The sequence below is a fragment of the Ornithodoros turicata genome, chromosome 1 (assembly GCF_037126465.1).
Source record: "Ornithodoros turicata isolate Travis chromosome 1, ASM3712646v1, whole genome shotgun sequence".
Lineage (NCBI taxonomy): Eukaryota > Metazoa > Arthropoda > Arachnida > Ixodida > Argasidae > Ornithodoros > Ornithodoros turicata.
The window spans coordinates 195196505-195212590 of NC_088201.1; the positions used below are offsets into that span (position 1 = coordinate 195196505).

At 45.6% G+C, this 16086-nt stretch overlaps 1 long non-coding RNA gene across 1 annotated transcript in view; it reads right to left on the bottom strand.

Annotated features, from left to right (window-relative positions):
* Positions 1 to 890: 890 nt before the first annotated feature.
* The window catches only part of LOC135374711 (uncharacterized), a 136434-nt gene continuing 121238 nt past the window's right edge, over positions 891 to 16086 (bottom strand). Inside the window, exon 4 of the long non-coding RNA XR_010417085.1 lies at positions 891 to 998. This is a non-coding gene — a long non-coding RNA (uncharacterized LOC135374711). The remainder of the gene's footprint in view (positions 999 to 16086) is intronic.

Here is a 16086-nt window from a genome sequence, read left to right on the forward strand (position 1 = left end):
ATATTGGACCATTGTCATCATTTCTTGGAAATTCTTGGTAAGATAGTCTCTTTTAATGACTTGACAGAGCGCCTGGACGAATAAAGAACCACCAGCTGCACCCGGAGAGGAAAGATAACCTGCAAGGTATAATACACATATTGTTATCATTGCACAGCAAACTTTTTGTGACGCATTGATATACTGGGGCGTTCACAATCACCAGCCGTTGCTCATCACTATTCACAAGTCAAGAAAAGTACAAAAATTAGGTCGCGCACAATACTGTAGGAAGTAACTCGAACGCCCTCCTTGGGAATTATAGGATTTGGACGTCTTTGCAAAGGTGTTTTCTAGAAAGTTTCTTGGAGCGTCAGAAGTGCAAGTAAAAGAAAAAGAGAGGACATTAGGATATGAAAAGTGCGGCCATGCAACAAAACTTGAAAGACGGATATTATACCAAGACAAAAAGTGCTGAAAGTTATTAGTGAGATTATTTTCGGGAGTATAGAGCTGGAGGGTTATGTGAGAGAGCGGCCGTGTCAATGTTACATCGAAACAACGATGGGAGAGGGTGAAGGAAAACTGTGCAAGTGAGGTGCTTCCAAGTTGGTCTTTTAACGTAACGTTTTGAGTATGTCGTAAGATGTGTGGTTGCATACCTTAGAATAAGATAGGACCTGTGGATGTGTCTCTCAGTATTGGAAGGTGAAACTAGCGTGAGCGTTAAAGTTTTCCACAGGAGGCTGGAAACGCGTAGTACGAACGCTACAGGGTAGCTAGAATGTGCGGAAACGGAAATCCTCGCTGTGTAAAGTGCTTATTTTAATGGAAGTTTTCTCTACTCCTTCCGCTCGCCCTTCAATTTACTTTTCATCAGCAGTGTAGAAGATAGGATAAGAAATACCTGTCCAGGTACTCTCGAAGATAAAGAAATCAGCATGTGAAGGCACACTTGTAGTCTTGCTCGGACCGTCAGCAAAGTGATGTTCGCCTCCCTGTTTCCAGCCACGTAACGTCTGGAAAGTAAGGTAATACGTAGGTAAATGAAATCCAATCTATGAGGCATTAGAGCTGTCATAATTATTCTCTTTCATTTTTATATGGATATGAACAGCGTTGTCTAAAATCGCACATTCAGAAACATTTGGGTGTAGTGGTAAGTCGCGCGTCTATAAATAAATAAAAGGGAACCAAGTTAGGCCGAATGTACAAATGAGTCTCTGGTATGCGATTGACATGGTACGCAGGACTCAATCGACAGCAGCAGCAATGGATTTATCGGTTGTCATATTTTGCTTTGCATGAATTGCATTCCAATAGATCTGATTTTTCCATCACCTCCCATTTGGCAACTGCTTATTTTACGATACAATCAGCGCGATGCGAGCAAAACTAAATCCACTGAGGTTGTGTTATTTAATCCCCTACGCTGAATGTGTACGGGCTGAAATACTTTGTGGTATTGTAAGGAGCATGTTAGTTTGTAACCGTTGTTTTGTCGACCTCCTCCAGAGTAGTACAGAATAGTAGAGCTCTCTCGAGATAAAGTTGCCGTTGTTGTTATTTTCTCGATGTATCGATATGCACGCATAACTTCTTCGTTTTAATGGAGCAGTAAGGTGACATGACTCGAAACCTGTTTCATTTGCTTACCATGCAGGGGGGAGGGGATATACGTTTATTTCGGAAAGGTAAGTCTGAAGGAAGGTCGGCTTGCTATTCCTAAATAAAAATGTATCACAAAGATGAAGTAAAAACAAATATAAGATGATGAGGATGGCATGTGTGTGTGTCCTAGAGCAGTCAGGCGTCCTTTGAGGGTGTCGCGTGCAGTGTCGTAACGACTGCAGTGCAGTAGTAGATGCGCTGTGTCTGCTTCCACCCTGCATGTTGCGCATGCTGAGGAGTTCAGTGTGCCCATCTTGTACAGCCGTGCCGGTGTTCGGGCTACGTTTAAGAGTAAACGGTGTACGAGAGTTTCTTCCCTTCGGGTGAGCCGCAGAGTGGTCGTGTATTCCATCTTCGGGTCGATGGAGTGTAGGAACGTGTTTTCAGGCACAGCATTTTCTATGACGTATAGTGTATTGCGGGCGCAGAGCCGCCTCACCTGAATTCTGCTGGCGGACGACGACATCGGTACTGACGCAATTAGCTCACCTTCCTCATGAGCGTGGCGCGCAGCGTCATCAGCATATGCGTTCCCGTGCAGGCCAATATGGCCTGGCACCCACTGGAACCAGACACTGTGCCCTTAGGCGAGTAATTCATTGTAGCGCTTTGGCGATTTTTGTACAGATGTCGTTAATCGTAGTAGCACGGTATGAGGCTATCATCTGTAATGCTGACCTGCTGTCAGTGAGAATCGTCCAATTGTCCGCTGATGAACGCGATATGTATCACAATGCTGCGTAGATGGCGTAGAGCTCTGCCCCTGTGGAGGATGTTTCATGAGGAAGCTTAAGTCCTTGCTGGATGTTACAACTCGGCACGTGGAATGCAGCCGTTGAACTGCCTGGTACGACAGATCCGTAAGTGTACACTTCCCTTCGTTGGTGGTGTGCAGTGTCTAAAACTGTTCCAGCGCAAGTTGGCGCGCGATGATAGGGGGCACGTTACTCTTCTTTGCTAGGCCAGGGATGTCCGTGTGGACTGTTGGGGTACAAAGGATCCACATAGGTGGTGCATATGAGAAGTGTGCAGTGGACGATGGTACGCAGCTTTTTAGACGGGAGACTGCAGCTCCGAACGTAGACGAGAGGCAGTTCGACTCGAAAGACTGGAGGTAATGTGATTGGTGTCGGGTGAGAAATCGCGTGTAGGTACAGAGTGTCTCTCTGTCTCGCAGGACATGCGCCGGTGGTTCCTTTGCCATGCAGGACCCACCATGCACTGCATGCAAATGTTTCATAACTGCACGATCGAAGCCGGGCTTCTGCCGCAACGTTGACCACACCTCTAAACACATTTCTAATAGATGAAATTGTAATATATCACCCCTTTTTGCTTCCCCTACCTTGGTTGTTTCCCCTTCATTCCTTTATAACTGTATTTACTTCGTGGCCTTCTGAACTTTTATCTGGTGTGTGTGTGTCTGTGTGCATTGAAAACTTGTTGTAGATAGGCGCCGAAAAAGGTATAGACTATACAAGTGCAAGCAGCGAAGAGACTTTGGAAGCACTATATGGACGAAAAAGAATATCTACTTTTATTACCTTAAAATTATATGGGAGATACTAGAAATAGATGTACAGTACAGTTAGGGGTCGACGTTACGGCAATCAGCGATGCCCTCAGCTAGACTAAACTTGAAAGTAGGTGAAAAGTGTTAATATACAAGGAGAAGGGGGAGGGGAGACGTGAACAGTAGATGTATAGCGGCTTTGGTGATGTTCCAGGAGCATCGTTTCTGGTCGTCCATGGAACACTTGCAGGGGCGTTGGCGGTCTTCCAGGAGGGGTCTCTCTCGTCGTCCGATAAACGTGAAACGATAAACAGAGACGGCAGAAAGAATAGAAGAGAATCAGGAGATTCGGTCTATCAGGTAAGGCTGCCAACTGTACACCATATGCCGGGGTCTTTGTTTATTGTGGACAGGAATTTTGGGATTAGGAATGATTCACGCTGTTGTCCGCTGTTGTATGAGGGAAAACTGGACGGACGGACGGACGGACGGATGGATTTCAAACTCAAGGTGTGAGAAATCAGTGCAAAAAGGCCATAAGGCTTGGCGTAGAGGCATATGCACACGCTAAAATTGTTGAATGAGTGGCTGGCTTGATTGAAATGACGCGACACAGGGATATTTGGTTGGTTTCTAATGTCGTATGTGTAATTACTAAAACGAATTTGGAATGACGTTGTAGTTTGGCCAACATATTTTGCTTTGCACGAATTGCAATCCAATAGATATACTACGAGGGATGAGTTGCAGAAGGAAGCACTCTTAATTTTTACTTGGAAGTTGGTGTTCGTGCTTTGCGTGTCTGCAGTCTGCATTAGAGTACAAATTTGTCATCTTCGACCGTTGCATGGGTGGCAACATTCGTTTGTAGGTGGTGGCTTATTGACTTTTGCTCTGACTAAGTGGTCTTGTAGATTTCTTGCACGACGATATGCTACGGGAGACGGTTCTGTGAATATTTTTCCAAGGCGCTCCCACCGTGTTAAGATTAAGTGATGACGTTTCAGTAACTTTTCTCCATGCATCAGCAAGATGGCGAATCAGTCAGAGACTTTGTTCAACGATTATCGGGAGTCATATCTCGTTGCGAATACGAAAAGGATGTTCGATCATGCTCGTTCCTCACTGCGTTCATTGTTTGCCCTAATGACACTCGTATTCGTGCCCGGCTTGTGTTGGAAAACAATTTGTCGTCAGAATCGGCGATTAGGCTGGCTGAAAGCTGCTTAGCCGCGGTGGCTGAATCCAAGCGACTACATGTGGAGACGGACGTGCACAAGGTGGCAACTACGAACGCGAGCAGCGCGGCTTGCTACAGACGCGGCAATCCCAATCACCTCCAATAATATATAGATTCCGCACGGAAGAGTGTCATGCCTGTGGTGAGACGGGCCATATTGCGAAAATGTGTCGCCCTTCTGGACCACAGGTGAAACGGAAGAAGTGTCAAAGGGTCAGGAAGGCAAAGCTTGTGACTGATGTGTTCCTCGCCGACGAAGAAGATGGGAAGTTCCTGACTTGTCGCGTGGGAGACAAAGAGGTCGTGTTGCAGGTAGATGCTGGATCTCGGGCAACACTGCTGGACGACCGCACTTACAAGAAACTGGGTGAGCCACGGTCACGTTCATCTCCATACCGCTCACGTGCCTTTAACGAAATTCCTCTTCGTGGGGCGGCAGATCTTAAGGTTGCTATTTGTGGAAAAGAAGAGATACTACACGCTCTCTTCACCAGGGTGGACCATACGAACATTCTTGGGCAAGAGTGGATTCGTAAGCTTGGCGTGAACCTCAACGAGCTATTTGTTGACAGGATATCTGGAGGAGTGCGAGTGGACAAGATCACTTCGAATTCGACGTTAGAGAAAACATTAACAATGTACTTCGAACTTTTTGGCAGTCAGCTCGGAAGATGTACTTAGAACCTAGTTCACCTTCATCTCAAACAGGACGCAGGTCAAGGTTTTTAACAGGACATACCACCCCCTGTTTTCTATGTGAACTTCGCATAGGTTTTGTGGCTGAACTACGAGACAGATCGGAATGCGGAAAGTTTCATTGGAAAGGTGACGTCAAGATCTCTTAACTCTGGGAACTGAAATATCGCTCTAGCGTTGTAATTTTTTTTACTGACCCCTAAAGGTGGGAACCCCTCTGTTTTCTAGGTGAACTTCACATAGGTTTTGTCGCCGAATTATGAGACAGATCGGAATGCGGAAACTTTCATTGGAGAGGTGATGTCAAGATCTCTTAACTCTCGGAACTTAAATATCGCTCTAGCGTTGTAATTTTGTTAAAAAATAAAAAAGAAACGAATTTTGTCGCTACAGCTTCAAAAAATCAAAATAAATAAATGAAAGCAAATAAAAACAATCCGCTTCTGAGGTTAACCGGGGACATGTTTCAGAATTCAAATGACGCGTCTTTTGTGTGTTTTTAGCATTCTGTTTTTCCGAAAAAGAATCAAAAGTGAGTACAGGCATGCATCCAAGGCGCGTTTACCACTGATTCCGGAAGGTGGCGCCGTCCGCTCGCAGCACCCGAACGTACTCTGCTTGTAAACCTCCGCGTATTGCGCAGCAGCTGATCGGCGTCCGTGGTTTCGGTTCGTCCTGAAGTGACCGATTCGTGGCAAAGTTACGCGTTTTTTTTTTTTTTTCACTTTCTTGTCCTGTTCATTTGGTCTCTGTCGTTGTGTGTTTTCTGCATGTTCATAGTATTTACCCATTATGGCTCGAAGTCACGTCTACGGACAACGGAAACGTAAGAAGGAGGACTTGGCGAATTTACGTGGTACACTCTGAATCGTTTTACACCTTAAAGGGTGTAAATCAAAATGTTCATGGCGCACACCTTTTATGGTGTATTTTAACACCCTCGTGGCAGTTGGGGTGTAGAGGTTGTAACGCCGAATAGAACTGCTGGGTTCGTGGCAATATGCTGGTAACTGTGTATTCACAATTACCAGCATATTGCATATAATCACATTGAGGTTCATATATGTATGTACATCAATGTGATTAAATATGTGTGTAAACATGCACAGCCGACGTACAGAAAATCATGTATGGCGTGGCAGCTGTGCATGGCAATGAAGCATGGCAGCTGTGTATAGCTTTTCGTGAAATTGTAGACCTTCTCATGAGCAGGCACCTCCCCCATATGCATCTTCATTACTTAGAACGTTGCATTTATTCGTTTCTTCAAGGCTGTGCAGTGTTGTTCCCACAAATACCTAACCCCTGTAAAATGCATTACATTGTTCATTATCGGCGACTCATCAGGATGTTTGGTCCTCTCCTAGCTGTATGGTGTATGCGTTTCGAAGGGAAACACCAGCATTTTAAAGATGTTGCTAGAAAAACTCGACAATTTAAGAACATAACCCTTTCATTAGCAAGAAGACATCAATTTTATCAAATGTATGTGTGGTCGCAGCTCTTCATCAGAAATGCCACATCTGCTCATGGTTCCAAGCAGATACTGCTTCAACATGCCCCAGAAGCAATTCAGAGTTACATTCATGACCGTGATATTCACGCAGAATCTATAGTCGATGTGAAAAGTGCAGTTGAGAATGATAACACATTTGCTGTTGGCTGTGTTGTTGCCAAAGAATCTTCCGAGGAGGACTTACCCGTGTTCGTTGAGATTACAGACATATATGTTTTTAACTCTGATACCATTTTTCCCATACAAACATTAACTACAGTTGAGAATGATGAGCACTATCGTGTATTTGTTCTGCCTTGCAATGAGGAGCAACGTGTTTTAAGAAATTTAAGCATCGTATCTCAACATATCTTCTAAATCTGCATACATTACTAGGTGGTAGACGTATTGTAAATCCACGCCATGCACTTTTGTAATGTAAATTCCCGTTCTCTGTTGTTGTATATATTTACTTTTGTTCATGTGAACTCAAATAAACATACTGCCTTCTTACACCCAGGCGACACACTTATCACCATATTTCACCTGAGGGTATAGTACACCATTGTTACACCCTCAGGAACTTCCAAAACAAAGTTTTAGGGTGTGAAAGGGGTGTGATCTTTGTTAATACACCTATTTTACACCTTTAAAGGTGTGAAACGATTTAGAGTGTAGAGGCAGGCATGTGACGGAACGTGCGACCCTAACCCCTGCAGATTTGAGAGATTTTCGTAATGCAGGATGCTCCAGCCGTGCTATTCCGAGTGATCGTTGCACTTCGACGACTCCACATCGCGCAGATACCGTTGTAGGCTCAACCTTTGGTGGTAGTGTTGTTCCTCAAACTGTAAGTGATGCCGGTGGGAATGCTTGTTTCGCTTCGAGCACAAGCGAAATTTGTCCTTCGAATTCGTCATTTGCTGATTCAGCTGGGGTAGATAATGGAGTCCCCTGCAGTTCAGGTTGTGACGAGCTTGCCGGTTCCAGAGCAAGTCCCGTTCTAACCACTGCCGCTGTTACACCCAGAAGAGCTCCATCTTTCGATACTGGCAATGTTCACTAGACACAGAGTCAGCGCACAAGCAGTGTGAATGGTCGGCGCATAGTGGAGATTGATCACTTCTTCTCGTCTTTGCAAAGTTTGTCGGTACATAGTCCGTTTGGTTGCGGCCTGGCTGACATCGAAATTGTATCAGAACATCGGCGAGGTCTGTGTAGCTCTTTCAGTTTGGAGTGCAGGATGCGCCTGAGGAAAGATGTAGTCACAACGGAGGCACCAGTTGATCAACTTGTTCAACAACGCATGGACGTCAATTCCTCAGCAGTGAACGGTATCGTCTCTATAGGTTCTGGTTTCTCAGGCCTTCTCGAGCTCATAGGTGCTCTGAACATACCCGGCATGGCTAGTAGCACGTACAGTAAGTATCAGGATATTGTTGCTAAAGGAATCGACAAAACAGCTTGGGAAGAAATAAGAAAAGCAGGCATTGAGGAAGCTTGGTTAGCCAGGGAGGCTGGGGACGTCGATGCTGACGGTTTTCCTATAATTACGGTCGTTGCCGATGGTGCTTGGTGCAAACGTTCATACAAGAACAAGTACGACGCTCTTTCTGGCTTGGTACGTAAATATTTTTATCTACACTAAATAAAGGTGCCCGAAAAAGAAGGATTTATCTTGCACACCGCTTGGCAGACAGGGTATACAGGAAGTCTGTGCACACCATTTGAGGAAAGAACACTATGAGAATTTATTTGGAGGAAAAAGTTGACCCCTCTGGTGCTATTAGTGGCACTGCTGTCTTTTGGTAATCACACTTACTAGAGTGGTATACATCCTGTGGCATGAGTTTGTACGATACGCATACAGATGCATAATTCCTGGAAACATTGTCATTGCAGGTAGAGTTTTGTAAAATACAATCCTGACATGTGTTTCGTTTTTGCAGGCTGTAATTGTTGGGTACCGCACAAAGAAAGTACCGTTCCTAGGCGTCCGGAACAAATTTTGTACACTGTGCGCAAGTTGCAAGGCAGAGTCGAGCCCAAAAAAGCATCTGTGCTTCAAGAACTGGGACAGCAGCTCTACCAGTATGGAGAAGGATATCGTCGTTGAAGGCTTCAGGCGCAGCATTGAGTTGCACGGGGTAAAGTACTTTCAGTTGATCGTTGACGGTGATTCGAGCACATAAAAGTCAATTCTTGAAGCTGCACCGTACCAGCATCAGGTAGTTCAAAAGATAGAATGTCGCAACCACCTTCTTCGAAACTATGTAAGTCGTCTTCGAGATATTGCTTTGGGAAAGAGAACAACCCCATTCCCCCATCGCTGAAGAAGCTACTTCTGGATAATGCTGTCCGACTAAGAGTTGGAGTTGCTAGGGCTATTCACTATCGCAAAAAGCAGGCTGAGTTCAGCAAACAAGATCAGATTCGGAACCTGGTGGCTGATATCCGTAATGGGCCACTCCATGTGTTCGGCGACCACGCAAAATGTGCGGGTTACTTTTGCAGTGGTCCAAAAGAAGGGGAAATCAATCACGTCCCAGAGCTCAGGAAATGCGGGCTTTTCAATGAAATCCTTGTAGCGATGAGTCGTTTGGCAAACAATGGTAGCAGCTTGATCCTTGACGTTAACAATAATGCTGCAGAACATTTCAATTCTTGCATTGCAAAGTTTTCTGGCGGGAGAAGAATAAACTTTTCCCAGAGGGGATCATTCGGAATGCAGGCTTCAGGGGCTGCCGTGTCTTTCAACTCTAAGCAGTACCATCGTGCTGTACATAAAGCAGTGTACAACACTGCCCTTGGAAGTATGCAAAAATTATGCTGAAGCGTAAAGCAGCTGTTCGTGCTGCTTGCATAAGGCATCGGAGTTCTGGGGCTGCTCGCTGTAAGCGTTCACTTGAAGGTGCGCCTTGCAAACGTGCTTCCAGCGACAACCACTATGGTTCCATAGTGGATGCCCCAGACATGAACCACGATGACTATGTTGAAGGCGTACAAGGCGTACTGCGGCGTACAAGGATTCCCTTGTGCTCTCCCAACCAGATGCAGAGCAGCTCGAGGCTGATACTCGAGGCCAAGAAGGGAGAACTTTGTGGATGCAGGAGAGGCGAAAGCGACTCGCCGCTTCTAATTTTGGCAAGGTATGCAAGATGCGAGATGCAACGAGCAGTGCAAGTACTGTTCGTTCCTTGCTCTATGGTCATTTTGACACTGAGGCTCTCCGATAGGGTCGCGACACTGAGCCCATTGTAACTGCTAAGCTGCAGGATGAGTTCGGGGTGACTGTTCCACCATGCGGCCTTGTTGTTGATCGGGAGTTTGCATACCTTGCTGCAACACCTGATGGGCTTGTCGGTGACGACACTGTCGTGGAAGTGAAGTGCCCTTATTCGGCTCGGTCCCTTACCTCTGTGGAGGGAGTGCGGGCAAAAAAATCACCTTTTGCACTATTGATCACTCTGGTGATATTTCGTTGAAGGAAAACCCTGACTACCACTATCAGGTGCAGGGACATCTCCACATCACTCGACGTCAGGTTTGTCTTTTTGTGGTATATTCTGGTGAGGAAATTTTTGTCCAGAAGATCGAGAGAAATGACGGCTTCTGGAGCAAAATCATTGCCCACCTTCAACTGTTCTACACGCATAGCCTTCTACCGGAATTGGTTGACCCTCGTCAGTCCCGTGGGCTGCAGCTAAGAGATAACAAGAAGAGTGACAATCAGGTTGCCTCGCTCTGTGATGCCGCCAAAACAACTTCCAATCAGGGCGATTCATCCAGAAAGAGACGGAAGACTCGTAAAGATAACTAACCTGCCGCTGTTCTGTAATTATGCCTAGACTGTGGATTTACGTGTCATTTAGTTTGTGCGGTTCCACCTTTGCCAAGTGTTTTAATGCATATTCATCCATTTTGTTTCATAATTTACTGAATGTTTTTCTATATACATATCTTCGACTTTTGCTCAGGATTTACCTGCATATCTTCACGTTTGTGTTTCATATTTAAGTTACCTTTTTTCCATTTTTACTCTACATATCTGTGCATATTTTTCAATTTTTATAAATATTTATATTCATATATTAATATATTTCTATGTATAAATCCACAGACTAGTCGTGGGATGCTTGTCATATTTTAAACATGGCGTAAGAGTGTGAAATCTGAATCCAGCCATCAGCACGTGAGGATCTAAGTATGAGAATAGTGCACAATCTCCCAACCGTAGAACCGTCTTCCCCGGCATTGTTGAAACAAGTCCACACGTTGATGCTATGTGTGTGAGGCCATCATGGTATTCTACCTTGGCTTGAGTGTATGAAAATATTGCAAAGCTGTCCCAAACCGTCGTTCTTCCCAGGCATTGTTGAAACACGTCCACACGTTGATGCTACACGTGTGAGGCCATCATGGTATTCTACCTTGGCTTGAGTGTATGAAAATATTGCAAAGCTGTCCCCAAACCGTCGTTCTTCCCAGGCATTGTTGAAACACGTCCACACGTTGATGCTATATGTGTGAGGCCATCATGGTATTCTACCTTGGCTTGAGTTTATGAAAATATAGCAAAGCTGTCCCCAAACCGTCGTTCTTCCTAGGCATTGTTGAAACACGTCCACCCGTTGATGCTATATGTGTGAGGCCATCATGGTATTCTACCTTGGCTTGAGTGTATGAAAATTGTGGAAAGAAACATGAATGGTGTTCCTAGCACTTTTGAAGCTCCACCAGCCTGTTCAGATGTCGACATCCTGAGTATGAATCCATCTTGATATTTTGACAAGGTCGGTAGCTATCATAATTGTGCAGAGCTGTCTCCCAACTGTCGCCAGTTCCCCGCATTGTTGAGCACGAGCAACATCCCAACATGTCGCTCTGCGTTACGTCCTCTTGCCATCTTGCCTTTACTTGGGTGTCATTTCAACGTATGAAAATTGCCTTTTCAGATTGAGGTTTCCAGTACTACTGCAGATATGATGGCCAGACGCCCAAAGGTCAAACTTCCTAAGTGTTACTGTCTTTATCTGCCATTTGAAAATTTCCCACTCTCTCCCTGATTATGAAGCGCCTGCCCTTGCCAGTGTTGTACCTGGTTCAGCATTATGTGGCCAATGATGAATGGTGCCCTGTTGGACATTTTTTTCCATAAACACACACTCTGAGGCCTTAGCTGCCAACTGACAAGCATGGCAAAATCAACTATCAGTTGCTCCTTCATTGCTCAAAAAGGAAACTCGTTGCTGTGTAACTCGTTCCAAGTTTTTACTATTCCCATATTATGAATCTGGCTCTGTTCACCAGGATGCTATTTGTTGATGCCGTATGTGCGAGACCTTCATATCCAAGTGCGCCTACATGCAGCGGACTGTATGGTACTTCATTATGTGTTTATGCCACATCGCCAATGATGAAATGTGCTCTGTTGGATACTGTATCCACGAATTAACATTCTGAGGCTACAAGCATGAGCTGATACGCATAAGTAATGCAGAAAATGTGACGATGTATACATGCTGCGTTCTTCAATAAAATATCTCCAATCTACCAATAGTGAACACATGCTACTGATTTCTTTTTAATCTTTCGGGTGCTGGCTGTCTAGGATTTTCTGCTTGGAGGAATCTGTGAACCAGTGGTTACTAACAATGGCTATTGGTCACCTTGACCAGATTTCATCTGAAGAAAAACTTGAGTCCGGGGGAACACTGCAAACACATCTGTACGGACCACAATACGAATTTGAGGAGAAATACATTTTTTCCCTTGAAAAGCTTGCTATGAAGCATAATATATTTTATTAAACAAAACATATCGCACGAGTTGCTCCCGTAGGAAAATACCCAGCCATCTCATTCAGGCTACAGTGGGCATCAGTGACTCGCACTCATAGTGGCAAGCAACGCAGTAGTCTTTCAATTTCAAATTTCACACGCATTATCATGCACCACCTCGCTGTGTTTAGAGTTTCTGCTCCAGGAAATATCACGAGGAGGGGGCATATGTGCCCTGGACCAACTTTTAAGGAAACTACTGGTCTCAGGGTGCGTAGGGTAACGAGCAGACAGCCCAGCCGGAACCTGGCAGACGGCGTGGAGCCATTACAAAATCGCTATTGGAATGATGATAGTTGTTTACAAAATTTTATCGGGCAGGTCTTGCGTAAGATGTGGGCCATTTGTACACTAATCCTGGGGTAATGTATGCGATGGCAGGAGGAACAGGTTACAAAAAGCTTTGGCTACGTTGCTACTGCTGACAGAAGTGAGCATACGATTGGGGATCAGGTGACGTGGTTGTTATGATACAGCAGGTAATGGTGGTAACATCGTTCTGTGTCGTCATGACATGGCGGCTAAAATGGTGAGCGTTCCCCACGGTGAGCGCACAGGCCTGCATGCACTCGTGGGGTGTCCCTTAGCACAACAATCTTCACACGACTCCATTGGCTTGAGTACGATGCCACACGCGGACCCGGTGCTCTCAGCCATGGTTCATAGCGTTTCACGAGGGCTGTGCGGAGGATGCCTGCTAGCCACGATAACCCCGTCCCCTTGAAATGTGATAGCCGTCCCGTGAAAGCATCCCCTCTTTCACCTCCTTGTTCCTGGTAAAGACCTTGTGCTGGAAAAGATATTTGAACATATATACGGAATGTTTTTGCAAACAGCACTTCACAAAGACAGCAATACAAATAAACCGGAATTCCTGGTAGGCATGTGCCAGTACTTCGTACGCATTTTATTTTCGGAAACATTGCGCGATAAAAAGCAACTGAAACCTAGCTTTTGTGATACTTGAATTACAAACAGGTGCCACATCAAGACCAGCACCTGTTTGTAATTCAAGCACCACAAATGTAGCCCTAGTTACTTTTTGTCGCACTGTTTTTCCAAAACTAACCAGCATACTGTATAAAATACCTGCCATGACCACCAGGAAGTTCCAGAGTTAGCGTTCGCGAAGCGACTACTCACGTCAATGCTCAACACCGTAGCGTCACCGGCACGGACAGCAGGAATCGTGCGCAGCATCGCGTTATATCCCTGAATTGTGCCAGAAAGTTCAGGCCGCCTTTTCTGTGGCATCAGCTTATACAGGAATATATGCTCCGCGTAGCCTTTCGCCACCTCAACGGTATTCTGTGAAAGAAGACAATTCATGGATATGAATCTTCCCTGGCGTGTCAGAGGAAATGGGTTTTAGCAGCACAGAGATTGAAATCGTTGCAATCTCTACTTACTGAGACTTCCCGCAAAACAGCTGCGGCACTCTTCCCATCCTGGATATCGTTGCCACCGATATACATGACGATTCAGTCTACTGCTAGGTGCAGTCGATGGATTTTTTCTCTCAGACGGGCCGCTGTAGCTCCGGGATAGCTAAAAGTGACGATTTCCACGTCAGCGTCCACGAACAACCTGTCGCGCGTCATAAACTTCAGCTGGCTACTGCCAACCAACGCGCCTTTCATCGTTTACTTTTCTCTGGGATCACAATGCGTGATACGGCGAACTGCAAAGTCAACTGAACGCTAAACAAGTATATCTCCGAAGAAGCTGCAAGGGAGAACCAGGCGTGCGTCTGTGCCGTGCGCGAGACGCAGTTGGCGCCGTTGCGCAGTCCTCCTCTCCACGGCTGTCTGGTCGTCTGCTCGCTGAGGTCGAAGCGACGACCAAGCCTTTGGCAGCCCGCTCGTGCAGACGCGGATGTTCTGTCACGGGGCCCACACAACAAACCCACCGCATGCAAAAATACAAATAAAATCTAATGCGTTTGTGGTGTTTTGCACATTGGTTTAGCCTACTCACACTAGGCGAACAACAGCAGAACACGCGATGAAAAGCACGTGCTCGCAGATGTTTTGCATTTGTTCGGGGCCTTATCACACTGGGAAAACAAAAAACAGAGAGCAGCAACAGTGCTGGCGAACATTGCTTTGCAAAACATTTCATGTTCTGCCCGTGCTTCGCAATGCACGCACACTGCACGAGCTCTCGTGAAAACGCGCTAGGAAAACAATCCATCATGGACGACGCTTTGGCGATGCGGCGATACTGCTGTGGTGTCTGGCTGATCATGGGCAACGACGATGGTGACATTTTGGCAGCACTTGCGATGTACTAATCAGAAACCAGGGACGACAACGACGAGAAACAACGACAACGAAGATGGTGGGTCAGGTCATGATTGCCGTGTGGTGCAGGGATGCTGTGAGAACCTCGAGAAGACCCTGATAACTATTGGCGATGAACCTGGGCACACATGTGAGGAGCTTTTCCATTCCGTGATACTGTTGACGCAGGTCACGCCCTTCCGTCTCGTGACTGAACCCAGAGAAAGGCTGCACATCACGTTCAGGTACCCCGCTACAGGTAGGTCGAGTACAACTACTTTGCTACCATGTTATCAATGTGCAATCTTCATACTAAGGTGAAACAGACCAGAGGACATCGCACGAAACTGAGACGGCACGGGAGGCTCTCTGGCCACTTATCAAAGTTAGTTGCAAAAGTTCATCTGATGCAACCGCATTCAAGCACATTCAAGCCACATTTCTTCAATGAAGATGTAGTGAGCGGTAGAGGCTTTGCTGCAAGACAAGTTACAAGCTGCAGCCACAAAAACAGGTACAAATAAATTGTCTGAAACAGCTCTTCTGAGAGAGTGACTCCGTTGAACATGCACATACACTACATACCACATGACATGACATGGCATGGTATGACATGACCTAAGTTTTCTCATGGAGACGACAGTGGAAATAGATCTGTCATATTTCATTTCACTACGAGCTCGACCCACAAATTAAACGAAAAAGGGTTATTAACAAGGCTGTCCACAAAGTTCGCTGAAACAATTAATACTTCTTGCGGAAGTCCTACCCGAGGTCCTATCCTGCGGCACGAGCAGTATGTCGCCACACAAATGTGGGAGGACTCCCCATACGTGGAAATCTAAATCTCTGCTTCCAAATTGACTTTTTTTTTTCGGAAGCGCCTGGTGACTACTCCAACTGTGCTCTCTGGGAGAGCGGAAGGGAGAGTGAAACAGTTGGACGAGCAAATGGGATGCCGGGTACTAATTTTAGTAAGTTACGTTCTTTTCGTCTTAAAAGAAAAATGTCATAGCTCCTACACATGTATATTCGACGATATATATATTCTTACATTTTGAGCAAGAATTTTATTTTATTACAATTATTATTATTATTTGGTCGATGCAACTTCAAATTCTATAGATATTAAGAAATATTCCCTTGGGTTCGCAACGATGTACTGTGGACAGCCGTGTTTTCCATCTCGAAAATCGAGCAATGTCCGAAACACAGCTCTTTGTTCGGCGCACATGTTCTTCGTGCCTGTTTTTGTTCGCGATTTCAATCACACTGGCAAAACATTTGCTGTCCTCCGATGTTTTTTGTCTGCTTCTGCAGTGTGCGAGGATGTTCGGCGAGCGTGCTCTGGAAACATTGTTCGCCAGCAG